The sequence below is a fragment of the Suricata suricatta genome, chromosome 11 (genome assembly GCF_006229205.1).
Source record: "Suricata suricatta isolate VVHF042 chromosome 11, meerkat_22Aug2017_6uvM2_HiC, whole genome shotgun sequence".
Taxonomy (NCBI): domain Eukaryota; kingdom Metazoa; phylum Chordata; class Mammalia; order Carnivora; family Herpestidae; genus Suricata; species Suricata suricatta.
The window spans coordinates 99,349,218-99,362,164 of record NC_043710.1 but is presented as its reverse complement, the minus strand read 5'-3'; positions in this window follow the sequence as shown (position 1 = coordinate 99,362,164).

The following is a 12,947-nucleotide window of genomic DNA, read 5'->3' as shown; positions in this document are numbered from 1 at the left end:
CTTTATTTTATGATTCAGTTCATTTTGATTTTGTACTACACTGACTTTTCAAACCACTGCATGATAGAGACTCCTCCAGGCTTAGTACCATCAGAATACTCTGTGATTCAGGACAGGAAGGTATTTTCAGAGTCCGAGCTCAGTCCTGTCACATTCACTGACAGTAACCCCATGGGTCTATTATAGCACTGAGTCACGGACATAAATTTCATCTTACGGGAAGCGGCACAGGGGGAGATGTGGCTTTGTTCACACAGACTCTGAAAAGCTACAAGTCACGCTTGCTCTGGAAGCAGACTCTTCTGGCTTCACCTGGAGAAAATATGTTTTAATTGCACGGCCGAATAGGGAAAGCTTGAGGAGGTGCTTTGGGGAAGGACATCATTGGAAATGTAAGAGCAATTTCGCTCTCTTTCTGGTTCCAAGCAACCAAAAAGAGGGGTGGGGCACCTGGGGGGATCAGTCAGTTGAGCATCACTCTTGATCTCAGTTCAGGTCTTGATCTCAGGGTTGTGAGTTCAAGCCCCTTGCTGGGCTCCATGCTTGGTGTGGAGCCTACTTTAAAAAAAAAAAAAAAAGAGGGTTAACTAGTGATCCAAATGAGGCATTGTCAGTTTGATAACTTAAATTTAATTCAATAGAATCTATTTCAATCCACTTAACAGCTTAAGAAATTTTTTTAATGTTTATTTTTTGAAAGAGAGACAGAGCAAAAATTAAAAAAAAATTTTTTTAAAAGGGTCACCTGGGTGGCTCAGTTGGTTAAGGATTCAACTTTAGCTCAGATCATGATCTCGTAATCCATGAGTTCGAGCCCCGCATCGGGCTCTGTGCTGATAGCTCAGAGCCTGGAGTCTGTTTCAGATTCTGTGTCTCCCTCTCTCTCTCTGTCCCTCCTCCACTCATACTCTGTCTCTCTCTGTCCCTCAAAAATGAATAAATTAAAAAAATTTTTTTTTCTTAAATTTTTTTTAATGTTTTTATTTATTTTTGATACAGAGAGACAGAGCATGAGAGGGGGAGGGACAGAGAGAGAGGGAGACACAGAATCCAAAGCAGGCTCCAGTCTCTGAGCTAGCTGGCAGCACAGAGCCTGACACGGGGCTCGAACCCACTAACGTGAGATCTGACCTGAGCCGAAGCTGGAGGCTTAACCGACTGAGCCACCCAGGCACCCCAAAAAAAATTTTTTTAAGAAAAAGAAAAAAATAAAAAGAGAGTGTAAGCAGGGTAGGGGCAGAGAGAGTGGGACACACAGAATCCGAAGCAGGCTCCAGGCTCTGAGCTGTCAGCATGAGCCCAACGCGGGGCCTGAACTCATGAACCATGAGATCATGACCTGAGCCACCCAGGTGCCCCATCCACTTAACGGCTTCTTGAGTGGCTACTGTGGCTTGGGAAGGTGAGAGAGGAACAGGTGTGACTTCATCCCTGCCTTCGGGAGGCATAATCTAGAAGAGACAGACATGCACCTCTGTTTTCCACTGCAGTCCAGTAAACCCAGGGACTTGTGTGTCTCTATTCATGGTCCTGTGTCCTCTGCTTAGAGCATAGGAAGAGCTCGTCCTTTGGGGGTGAATAAGTCTATAATCCACGCAAGGTGGAATGTGACAGCTGCCATCAGAGAGATAAAGTGTGATGTTGGAACATGGATTAAAAGGAAAAGGGGAGAAAGGGAGACGGAGGAAAAAAGGTGTTTAGGGTCCCTCAGGGGTGGGTGGCATTTTGAAGGGAGCAGGGAGGGGACAGCAACTGCTCTTTTGTCTGGGAGGGACCGTGATGGGACGTGAGGAGCACAGGCAGGCGGCAGAGCGAGACAAGGGCAAGGCGAACTCCAAACACGACGCGTCTAGACTTCCCGTGGCAGGCTCTGCGTTAAGCACTGCATAAGCATGGACTCGGTGAGTCGTACCACATGCCTACGAGATGTGCTGTAATTACCTCCTCACACAGATGAGGAAACTGAGACACAGAAAGGCTGAGTCACTCCAAGGTCACACCACCACCCAGTGACAGAGCCAGCGTTCAGACCCAGGCAGTCCATCTCCGGAGACTGTGACCTCACGCACTTGTGAATTGCAAAAGTGGGTGGAGATTGCTTTTTCTGTTTAGCCAAGGCTTTGGGATGTGACTTTGTCCTTCCTCCCATCAGGAAGTGAGGTCGACTTCCTCTAACCCCCTGCGTCCGGACTGAATGTGTGACTTGCTTTGATCAGCCACATGCAGCAAAAGCAACACCATGCCAGTTCCAAGCTTAGACCACGGTGGCTTCGGTGGCGTGCTGGAGCCTTGCCCGCTGGTCAGTGAGGGACGTGTGGCTCCTCTACCCTTTGTTCGGGCTGACAAAGGCCTGTTGCCAGAAACTCCCAGCTGATCCCAGCCCAAGTCACCAATCCACAAAGTCGGGACCTAAATAAACTGTGGTTGTTTTAAGCCCTTAGATGTGGGATAGCTTGCGAAGCAACAAAAGCTAATTGAGCCACCTCTGGCTCAGTCACTTACCGTGTAGAACACGGTTCATGAATGATTTTGCATGTAGCCTGACAGTTTCTACATGAGATGGGATTTTAAAAAAGTGGACATTTTAGAAGTTGCCCAAAGTCAAATCACTAATGGACGGGAAAAAAAAACAGGATTAAGATGTATAAAATGTATAGTTTCAAAAGTCATAGGTCAAAGAAGACCTCGCCCTAATGCTGCTAAGGCACAGAGGCTACTTCTGGTTCTAGACAAGGTGGTGAGCGAGCAGGCCGCTGGCCCTCCTAACCGAACCACAGGCATGCCGCCCAATGAGAGGACAGCACGGGCTGTGAGTCCCTGAAACATAAGCGCAAGAACTCCAGCAGAGAGCCCCGGGGAGATGCCCAGTGATGGCGGCCTGGGACAGAAAGGAAAACTCCGCAAGGGGTCCAGGAGTCCAGGCTCCGGTAGGATGGAGGAGGGGAGCTTGGTTATGATCTTGTCTGTTGCCTGCATGGATCATTGAGGGGTCTTGTATTGTAGAGCACAAAGATGGCAGCTCCAGTCCAGGGTGAGGACACTGAGGTGTCGGCAGGGTGACTGACGGTGACTGACTCGGGGAGTCGCAGTTAATAAGGATGCGGTCCGATAATTGAGCCTCCCACCTCCTCCTAAAGGAAAATGCAGTCTTCTTCTCTCCTGCTACCCTCACACCTGCCTTCTGACACCATCGACCAGAGCCGGCATCTCATCGCCCTGGTTAAAGGGCTCAGGCTCCCAGACTGCCCGCCCCCTCTCAGACACAACCCCAAGTCCCAGGTTGTGTACTTCTGACCATCCAGCTGGAAGTCGGGGGTTCTCAGGACAACCCCCTTGGGTTTCATAACTTGCTTTAAAGGCTCATAGAAGTCTGGAAAACTGTTTACTTACTAGATTACTGGTTTTTCATAACAGGAAAGAAGGAGGGAGACGGCACACTTCATAAAGTGCTAAATAAAGTTTGTATCACCTAAATTGTCTTCTTTAATCCTTCTTAACAGTATGTAGGGGCAGCTTCTCCCTCTTTGTCTCATTTGCAATTCATCTTTTCCTTAGAAAGAAAGAAGTGCAGCTACACACTCTGTTTTGAATCTTGCTTTTTCATTCAACAGTGTATCCCAGAGATTATTTCATACCAAAATAGATCTTCTTTATGTACTTAAAAAAATTTTTTTATGTTTATTTTTGAGAGAGAGAAAGACAGACAGTGAATGAAGGAAGGGCAGAGAGAGAGAGAGGGGGGGAGACAGAGAATCTGTAGCAGGCTTCAAGCTCTGAGCCATCAGTACAGAGCCTGGTGCAGGGCTCGAACCCACAGACCGCCAGATCATGACCTGAGCTGAAGTCAGTACTTAACCAGTTGAGCCACCCAGGCACCCCCCTTATTTTTCTTTCTAGTCGTATAGTGTTCTACAAAATGATGTGGATGTACTATAGTTTATCCAAATAGTTCCTTCTTGAAGGACACTTGAATTCTTTCCAGTCTTTTACCGCAATGATTAGCCTTGTTCATGTTGGAGGAGGTAATCAGAGGATGTGACCTTCGGTTGACCCAAGAGTTGGGCTTGGGAAATCAGAAGCACCTCACCTACTCTCCTTTCCTTGGGATGTACCTTCTGCTCATCATTCCCACAGTGGGCTTCATTTTCAAGGACACAGCCTCTAGAGAGCAATGTGCTATTAAGATCATCTGGATGGTATCCATGACCTAACCCAGTTGAGGCTTCTTTCTTTTTTTTATGTGTGTTTTTTAATGTTTATTTATTTCAGAGAAAGAGTGGGTGAAGGGCAGAGACAGAAGGGGACAAAGAATCTTAAGCAGGCTCTGCACTGATAGTAGGGAGCCTGATGTGGGGCTCAAACTCACAAACTGTGAGCCAAAGTCAGACAAAGTCAGACACTCAACAGACTGAGCCACCAAGGCGCCCCCAGGTAAGGCTTCTCTACAAAGTTTTAAGATATGGTGGGCGGGTATGGAGGTCCACCTGTCTTGGGAGTGCCCTTAACTATTAAAAGGGTTACCTACCGATCCGGAGTGGCCTGCCTCTTTCTGCGGTCTCCCCTTGCCCTCTGTGTACAGGGCCAGTTTGGGACCCAGCAGTTCACGACTACGTTTTCACGTAGTAAGAGGAGTCCTGGCCAGTGCGGAAACAAAGGCATGAGAGGTATAAGGACTCAAAGTGTGGAGGCCAAGGGCAGTCAGCGCCAAGACAGGTCCCTTTGACATGAAGCTTATTTTGAGTTAAATAGCAGCCAAAACCCCAGCAGATTCAGGAAAAGCTCCTTACCTCCCCACACAAGCGTCTGAAAAGAGCTTAGATAGAGGACGTGCTCCAGGAAGACCGCCGTCACCACAGAGAAGCACACCACACTAGGAACTAGGTATGCTGGACAGGGAGGAGCCTAGCAAGGCCTGTTTGATCAAAGTCCTCTGTGTCCCATTGTTTCAGAATGTTCCAGAAGACACTTGTTTATCCAATATTTACTCTTTTTCATATTCCTACAAGTTGTATTCTTCCCCTTTGTAGTCCTACCCCCTTTCTTAGTAGTTCAGAATGACACATATGCCTCATTTTTGCCTGACTGACTTTGGAATTTCTGTGTCTGTATGGATTCCTTGTAGGCACAAAATCAAATTCAGTTTTCTCCTCTTAGTCTGTCTCATGTCGTTTTGATTCTTAGTCCAGCTAGAAGGACTTTGAAGGGGGTAAGACATTCTTGCTCCTCAACAGATGAGATAAAACCAAGCTATTCAACATTCAAATATATTAGAACTAGGCATGCTTGGGTGGCTCATCAGTTAAATGTCCAACTCTTGATTTCAGCTTAGGTCATGATCTCATAGCTTTGAGCCCTATGTTGGGCTCTGTGCTGACAGTGTGGAGCCAGCTTGGGATTCTCTCTCCCTCCGTCTCTGCCCCTTCCCTGCTCATTCTCTCCTTCTCAAAATAAGTAAAAAATTAAACATAAAAAAACAAAACCAAATATATCAGAACTAAGACAAATATTTGGTGAAATTGTTGGCTACAAGGTCAACTAATAATAAAAGTCAACATGCTTTCCCTAGGCCAGCAATAACACACTTGAAAATAATAGAGAAAATAAGAATCTGATGACAGTAGCAATAAAACTTGCACAAAAGGATAGATAATTAAAATATAGTGGCTCCAGACTGAAACAGAAGTTTCAAACTGGATATTCATGCAAGAATGGATAGTGCTTAAAAATAGTGTTAAAATGATAGAAATAATAAGAAATGAAGTTATTTTAAAAGCACAAATTTCATGAGAATATATATGCCTGGTTGAGAACATTATGTAAAAAGTTCATAACTCTGGAGGTCAGGAATGAAGGAAAAGAATAAAGAGGTTAAATAAAATAGAAATAGAAATAAAAGAATAAATAGATAAAAAGAGCAGTATGTGCATGGGCTGATATGTTAATGTGTTAAGAATTAGGATTCTGCTAACTCTTCATCTAAGGTAAAAGAAAACAAACCAAACCAAACCTCATAAATAGACATCCTGCAAATCCCCAGGGACGCGGCTCATGTTACTCGGGCAAGCCAAGGTTACTAAAATGGATCATCAGAAACCGCACGGCATGTTGAGAAACTGTATGACAGATTTTCCCAGCACGTAAGCATTTTGTTGAAATAAATTCAACAACTTGTTCAATCAAGGTCTCTGTGCCTTCACAGAAGGTGTGGCCCCCTGCCACCTCGCGCCCTTCTGAGGCCTGATCGTCGAAAACTCACTGGATCTTCTCACATGAAACCTGGTCAGTGAAGAGCAGGGGTTTTCCACCATCACGTGGTGATGTCACTCTGCAGGATTTAGAGTAGGAAGCACCTGTCAGTGACCTTGAGTTACAAAGATTCGTGGTTAGAATATTTCTGCCTCATGGAATATTCTGCACAAATACCACCTCCTGTTGATGGAATTCACATCAGGGCCCCTCGGGATGATGGTGTTTAGAAAGTGCACCGTCTTAAAGAGGGTTGAATTTCAATTGGCTTAATCCATTTGGCTAAAATAATGAGCTCTAGGCAGTGTGGTCAAAACAAAAGTATCTAAGGGAACTGTGTTCCTTTGACTCATAAAGTATTTTTAGAAGGAGCCTATTAAATGGTTGTCCCGTCCAGTTCTTCATGTGATGCTTAATAGCGCTTAGCAAAATTCCATGAATTAGCCATCTAATTATGATTGAGTAGGCTTGTCTGGAAAGCTCATTAAGCCAGCAGTAGGGATTGTGTTGTCCTGTTGATGCATTAACGTATTTTTTGACAAAAATTTATTGAACACCAACTCTTTGCCAAGTACTGGGCATGCAAGGTTGAACAAGATACGCAAGCTGCCTACTCCATGGGGCTTACTATCTGCCTAGAGAGAGGAGTCAGCCTACAGATAAAGAAGAAGATGTCAAGGGGGCACCTGGGTGGCTCAGTCAGTTAAGCCTGCTACTCTTGGTTTCGGTTCATGTCCTGATCTTGTGGTTTCATGAGTTTAAGCCCCATGTCTGGCTTGGGATTCTCTCTCCCCGCCCTCTCTCTGCCCCTCCCCCACTCACCTGTCTCTGTTTCTTTCAAAATAAATAAATAAACTTTAAAAAAAAGAAAAGAAGAATATGCCTGGGGATAATCAGTATGCAATCATGTAATAAAGGTGCAATGAGCAGGGGGAGGAAACAAGAAATGGTGTGCTGGCTATGGTGGGTGCAGGGGATGGAACCTGAAGAGCAACGCAGAGTTATTCAAAGGAAATTTTAGGGGGAAAACATTCAAGACTGAGGCTATGGCTGGTGCAGAGACTCAAGAGCCAAAACAATACTATCTGGTGTGTTGAAGGAAAATGAAGATCTTCACTAGAGGGGCAGATACTTGGTACTCGTGTGTGTGTGTGTGTGTGTGTGTGTTTTAATGGGAATCATATTATTTATTCATTTTTTTAACTTAAAAAATTGGACGTCCTTTCTTTCTCTTGTATGCTTTCAGAGTCCCTGGTACACCTGGAAATTAATCCCATGTTGGTTTCACATGTGGCAGACATTTTCTAATGTTTGGTGTGCACTATTGAACAGAAATCCTTAATTTTGATGTACTCAAATCTCATCAACTTTTCTCCTTATGGTTTTGCTTTCTGGGTCTTGTTTAAGAAATCCTCCCCTAAGTTTATGAGCTATTTCTCCCATCCAGGTACTAACCAGGTCCAACCCTGCTTAGCTTCCAAGATCAGACAAGATCGGGCACGTTCAGGATGGTGTGGCGGTAGACTATAAGCTATTTTCTGACATTTTTCCCTCATTTTTCTTGTGGATTTACCTTTCAAGGATAGGTATTTAATACACTTGGGATTTACCCTGATTAATGATGTAAGGTGTAGGGCCACTTGGGTGGCTTAGTTGGTTAAGTGTCCGACTCTTTCTTGATCTTGGCTCAGGTCAGGATCTCACAGTTCATGAGTTGGGGCCCCAAACTGGGTTCTGTGCTGATGACATGGAGTCTCCTTTCCTGCCTCTCCCCTGCGTATGGTCTCTCTCTCTCTGTCAAAATAAATAAACTTAAAAAAATTTAGAATATTAAAAAAATGGTGTGAGGTGTGGATCACATTAATTTTCTTCACATCATGAGTCTCTTTTTTTCAACATCATCTTTGCCTCATTTTAAAAAATGTTTATATTTGAGAGTGAGAGAGACAGAGGGTGAGCAGGGGAAAGGCAGGGAGAGAGAGAGACAGAGAGAGAGAGAATCTGAAGCAGGCTCCAGGCTCTGAGCTATTAGTGCAGAGCCCAACGTGGGGCTCTATGTGAGGCTCAAACTCACACATGGTGAGATCATGACCTGAGCTGAAGTCAGATGCTTAACTGACTGAATTACCCAGGTGCCCCTTCTTTGCCTCATTTTTGGTGATGTCACTTTCATTAGCCAAGATCTGGGCACTAAGGATGCTCATTGCTTCTGGCATGTTTCAGAAATCACAGAGTTCATGCTCATACTTCCAATGCCAATTTGAGATGGCAAGAATCTTCCTTTCTTCTGCTCATTGCATAGTTGTACCCTCTTTCTTCCGTGCTGTGAACACTGGCTTCCTCAAACATAATGGCATTTACTCACTTTTACAATAAATATAGAAAAGATTCAGAATAGTTCCTCCATACCATGATGAAAAGCAAACCTACCAAAAACGAGTTTGGGATTTGTTTGCTTCTCTCTCTCTCTCTCTCTCTCTCTCTCTCTCTCTCATTCATTCGAAATACAGGTGAGTTGATTTGTTTCTGTTTACACTCAGCTTTAAATATTCCCCATTCTTGCTGATTTAGTTTCATTGTTTGAATATGTAGAATATTAACATGCTTCAGGGCACTGGGTGGCTCAGTTAAGCAATGACTCTTAATTTCAGTTCAGGTCATGATCTCAGGGCTGTGGGTTTGAGCCTTGCATCGAGCTCTGTACCATCAGCACAGAGCCTGCTTCGGATTCACCCTCTTCCTCTCTCTCTGCCCTTCCCCCATTTGTGTGCCCAAGTTCTCTCTGTTTCTCAAAACAAAAAAAAAGCATAAAAAATAAATAAAAATGAAAACACTTCTTTTGGTAGTTGGAATGTATTATTCACTGTAATAGTTACCTTTGTTTTTTTTTAATTGAGGTATAATGGACATGTAACATTATATTAATTTCAGGGGTATAACATAAACATTCGGTATTTCTGTATATTGTGAAATGGTCACCACAGCGAGTCTTGCTAGCATCCGTCACCACATGCTGTTACGATTTTTTTTCTTGTGATGAGAACTTGTCTACAGTTGTTGCATGTACATCCCACAACTTTATTTTGTAATTGAATGGTTTATACCTTCTGATTCCCTTCATCCATTTGCCCATGCCCTACCCCCTGCCTCTGGCAACTACCAGTCTGTTCTCTGGATATATGAGTTCCATTTGTTTGATTGTTTCAGTTTCCACATATGAATGAGTTCAGGCGGCATTTGCCTCTCTATGTCGGACTTACTTTCACTTAGCCTAATGCTCTCAATGTCTATCCACGTTGTTGCAGGTAACAAGATTTCCTTCCTTTATATGGCTGAATCATATCCCACTATATATATATATATATACACATATAACCATACTTGCTTTATCCATTCCTTTGTTTTTTCAAGTGTTGATTTTTGAGAGAGAGAAAGAGAGAGAGAGACAGTGGGAGCTAGCGATGGGCAGAGAGAGGGAGACACAGACTCTGAAGGAGGCTCCAGGCTTTGAGCTGATAGCACAGAGCCCAACAAGGGGCTTGAACCCATGAACTGTGAGATCATGAACTGAGCTGAAGTCATGCTCAACCAACTGAGCCACCCAGGTGCCCCTATCCATTCATCTATTGGTGGATACTTAGGTTGGCTCCATGTCTTAGCTATTGTAAATAATGTTGCAACAAACATGGATGCATATAACAGTCATGTTCATTCTAAATCTTTTCTAGTAACCCCACTTCCTCTTTTTAAAACAAACAATACTCTTTCAGTTTGAAAAGGCCTCTTTTTTACATTTATTTATTTTTGAAAGACAGAAAGAGACAGCAAGAGCAGGGGAGGGTCAGAGAGAGAGGAAGATACAGAATCTGAAGCAGGCTCCAGGCTCTGAGCTGTCAGCACAGAGCTCGATGCAGGGCTCGAACCCACATCTGTGAGATCATGACCTGAGCTGAAGCTGGACATTCAACCGACTGAGCCACCAGGTGCCCCGAAAAGGCCTCTTTTTTAAATCATCTTTTTCTCTACTTTGTCCTTTATCTCTTCTCCTCTTTTTTTTTTTTTTTTTGGTTTTTTTAGAGAGAGATCCTGTGTGAACAGGGGAAAAAGGACAGAGAGAGAGACACACACAGAGAGAATCTCACGCATGGAGCATGATGCAGGGTTTGATCCCATGACTCTGGGATCTGAGCTGAGCTGACGTCAAGAGTTGGATGTTCAACTGACTAAGCCTCCCAGGCCCCTCTCCTCCTGTTATTTTAGTTGCATTGTTTTTATTTTGTTCACATACTATTATTCTACTTATTTCCCAAGACTTGGTTTATTCCTAGTTCTACAGTGAAATACATTAAATGTTCATCATCAGACCTCATGCTGAAGTTTTCTTAGTTCTCTCTTGGTTGAGTGAAATTTATCCCTAGTAGGTGTCTCCAGAAGTACTTGTGCACACCTGAAGGGGCAGCATCCTTAGTTCTGCTGTCGTCCTATCAGACCTTCTGTCTCGTTCCTTTTGTCTCCCACAACCCTGGTGACTTGCTGGGGTCATGCTGATGGCAAATACCCTGTCCCATCATCAAACCTGGGTCAAATCACAGGTTCTCCTTTGGGGTTCAATATATGGTCACCAAACCTTTAAGCTTAGTGTTTTATTTTTTTTTTATTAAAATTTCTTTAATATTTATTTATTTTTGAGAGACAAAAACAGAAACAGACCAGGGGAGGGGTAGAGAGGAGGGTAACGCAGGCTCCAGGCTCCGTGCTGACAGCAGAGAGCCCCATGCGGGGCTTAAACCCACAAACCATGAGATCATGACCTGGGCTGAAGTTGGCTGCTTAACAGACTGAGCCACCCAGGCACCCCTAAGCTTAGTGTTTTATACCAGAATTGGTGATAATGAAGTTTCATGTCATGGCATGTGGCCAGGGGTCGGGGGAGAGAAACGGCAATGGAATGTCCAGAGCCCATCACCATTTAAACCTAGTACGGAAGCTTAATTTGGACAGGGTTCCCAGAATATAAATAGATAAGACACAAGTGGGGAATGCCTCCTGGGTGAGGCTGCTGAGAAAAGCAGCAGCTTCCATAATTAAAAAAATGTTCCACCGCTTCCTTGCCTTGTAACAGCTGACAGTATATTCCTAGCTCCTTTCCAGAACTTGCTCAGACAAAAGGTCACTCATCCACAGTCTCTTTAAAGCCTTTGAGACTTTGTAGGAGGTTAAGGGTCAGGGCTGAAAGCGATCTTAGGAGCAGTCTAATATGCCTTTTCTTTCTTTAGCAGGGAAGGACTGAGGTAACAGGGCAAGTATTGGAAAAAACTTTGAAAAAAATGGCATGTGAAATGTCAGCCTTATTTAAAATGTTTGGAAAAATAGTTTTGGTGCAGAAATGAACAAAGAATTATAAAATATTTTTAAATTTTATATTTGGATTTAAAAAATTATTTAAAAATTTTTTAATGTCTTTTATTTATTTTTTGAGAGACAGAGAGAGACAGTGTGAGCAGGAGAGGGACAGAGAGAGAGGGAGACACAGAATCCGAAGCAGGCTCCAGGCTCTGAGCTAGCTGTCAGCACAGAGCCTGACGTGGGGCTCGAACCTATGAACCATGAGGTCATGACCTGAGCCAAGGCTGGATGCTTAACCAACTGAGCCACCTAGGCATCCCTAAAAATTATTTTTAAGTAAAAAAAAAGCCCAGAAGCATAACATCCTGTGTAGAGAAGTTAAATCACGATGTTGTACACTTGAGACTAATGTAACATTGTGTGTCAACTATACCCAAATAAAAAGAAGAAAAAAATAAGCCCAATAAAGTGCAAGTCCTTTATGTCCCCCCTCTTTTTTTAAGTAGGCTCCTCACCCAATGTGGGTCTTGAACTCATGACCCTGTGATCAAGAGTCGCATGCTCTATGGACTGAGTCCCCCAGCCATCCCCTCCATGTTCCCTTCTTAATCTTATTCCTGTCCTTCCCCAGAGGAAACCATCATAAATTTGTATATGTCTGGGCTTTTACACATTTGTTTATATATGTATTAAGTGTTATATAATTATTTTAATTTATAGAAATGGTAATATAGTATATAGCATTCTGAAATTTGCTTTCTAAAAATTTTGATGACAAACACTTCATTGAACTGCCTACTACGTACCTCCATACGTGTGTGTTTCTTTAATATCAATCAATCAATCAACCAATCTATCTCTCATCATCTGTCACCCACCTATCTGACTATGTATCTAGAAATGAAATTAATGGCTTGGTCATGGAGGATTTGCTGCTCTTCTGTATATTGTTTTCTTCCTTTCCAGAGTAGAATTCTTGGTCATTCCATCTTCATCATTGTTAGAGTTTAACATTTTTATAAATTTGGGGGCACCTGGGTGGCTCAACTGGTTGAGCATCCTACTTCAGCTCAGGTCATGATCTAATAGTTCATGAGTTCAAGCCCTGTGGACTCACTGCTGTCAACGCGGAGCCCACTTTAGATCCTGTCTCTCTCTCTGCTCCTCCCCTGCTCATGCTCCCTCTCTCAAAAATAAATAAACCTTAACATTTCTTTTAAATAAAAAATAATTTTTTAAAAATAAGTCTGATTGGGGTGGAAGGTTTGTGGTCTGAGTGTTTTATTGTGCCTCTCTTCATTAACAGTGAGCACTCTCCACGTGTTTATTGACCACTAAAGCTTCCTGTTGTGAAT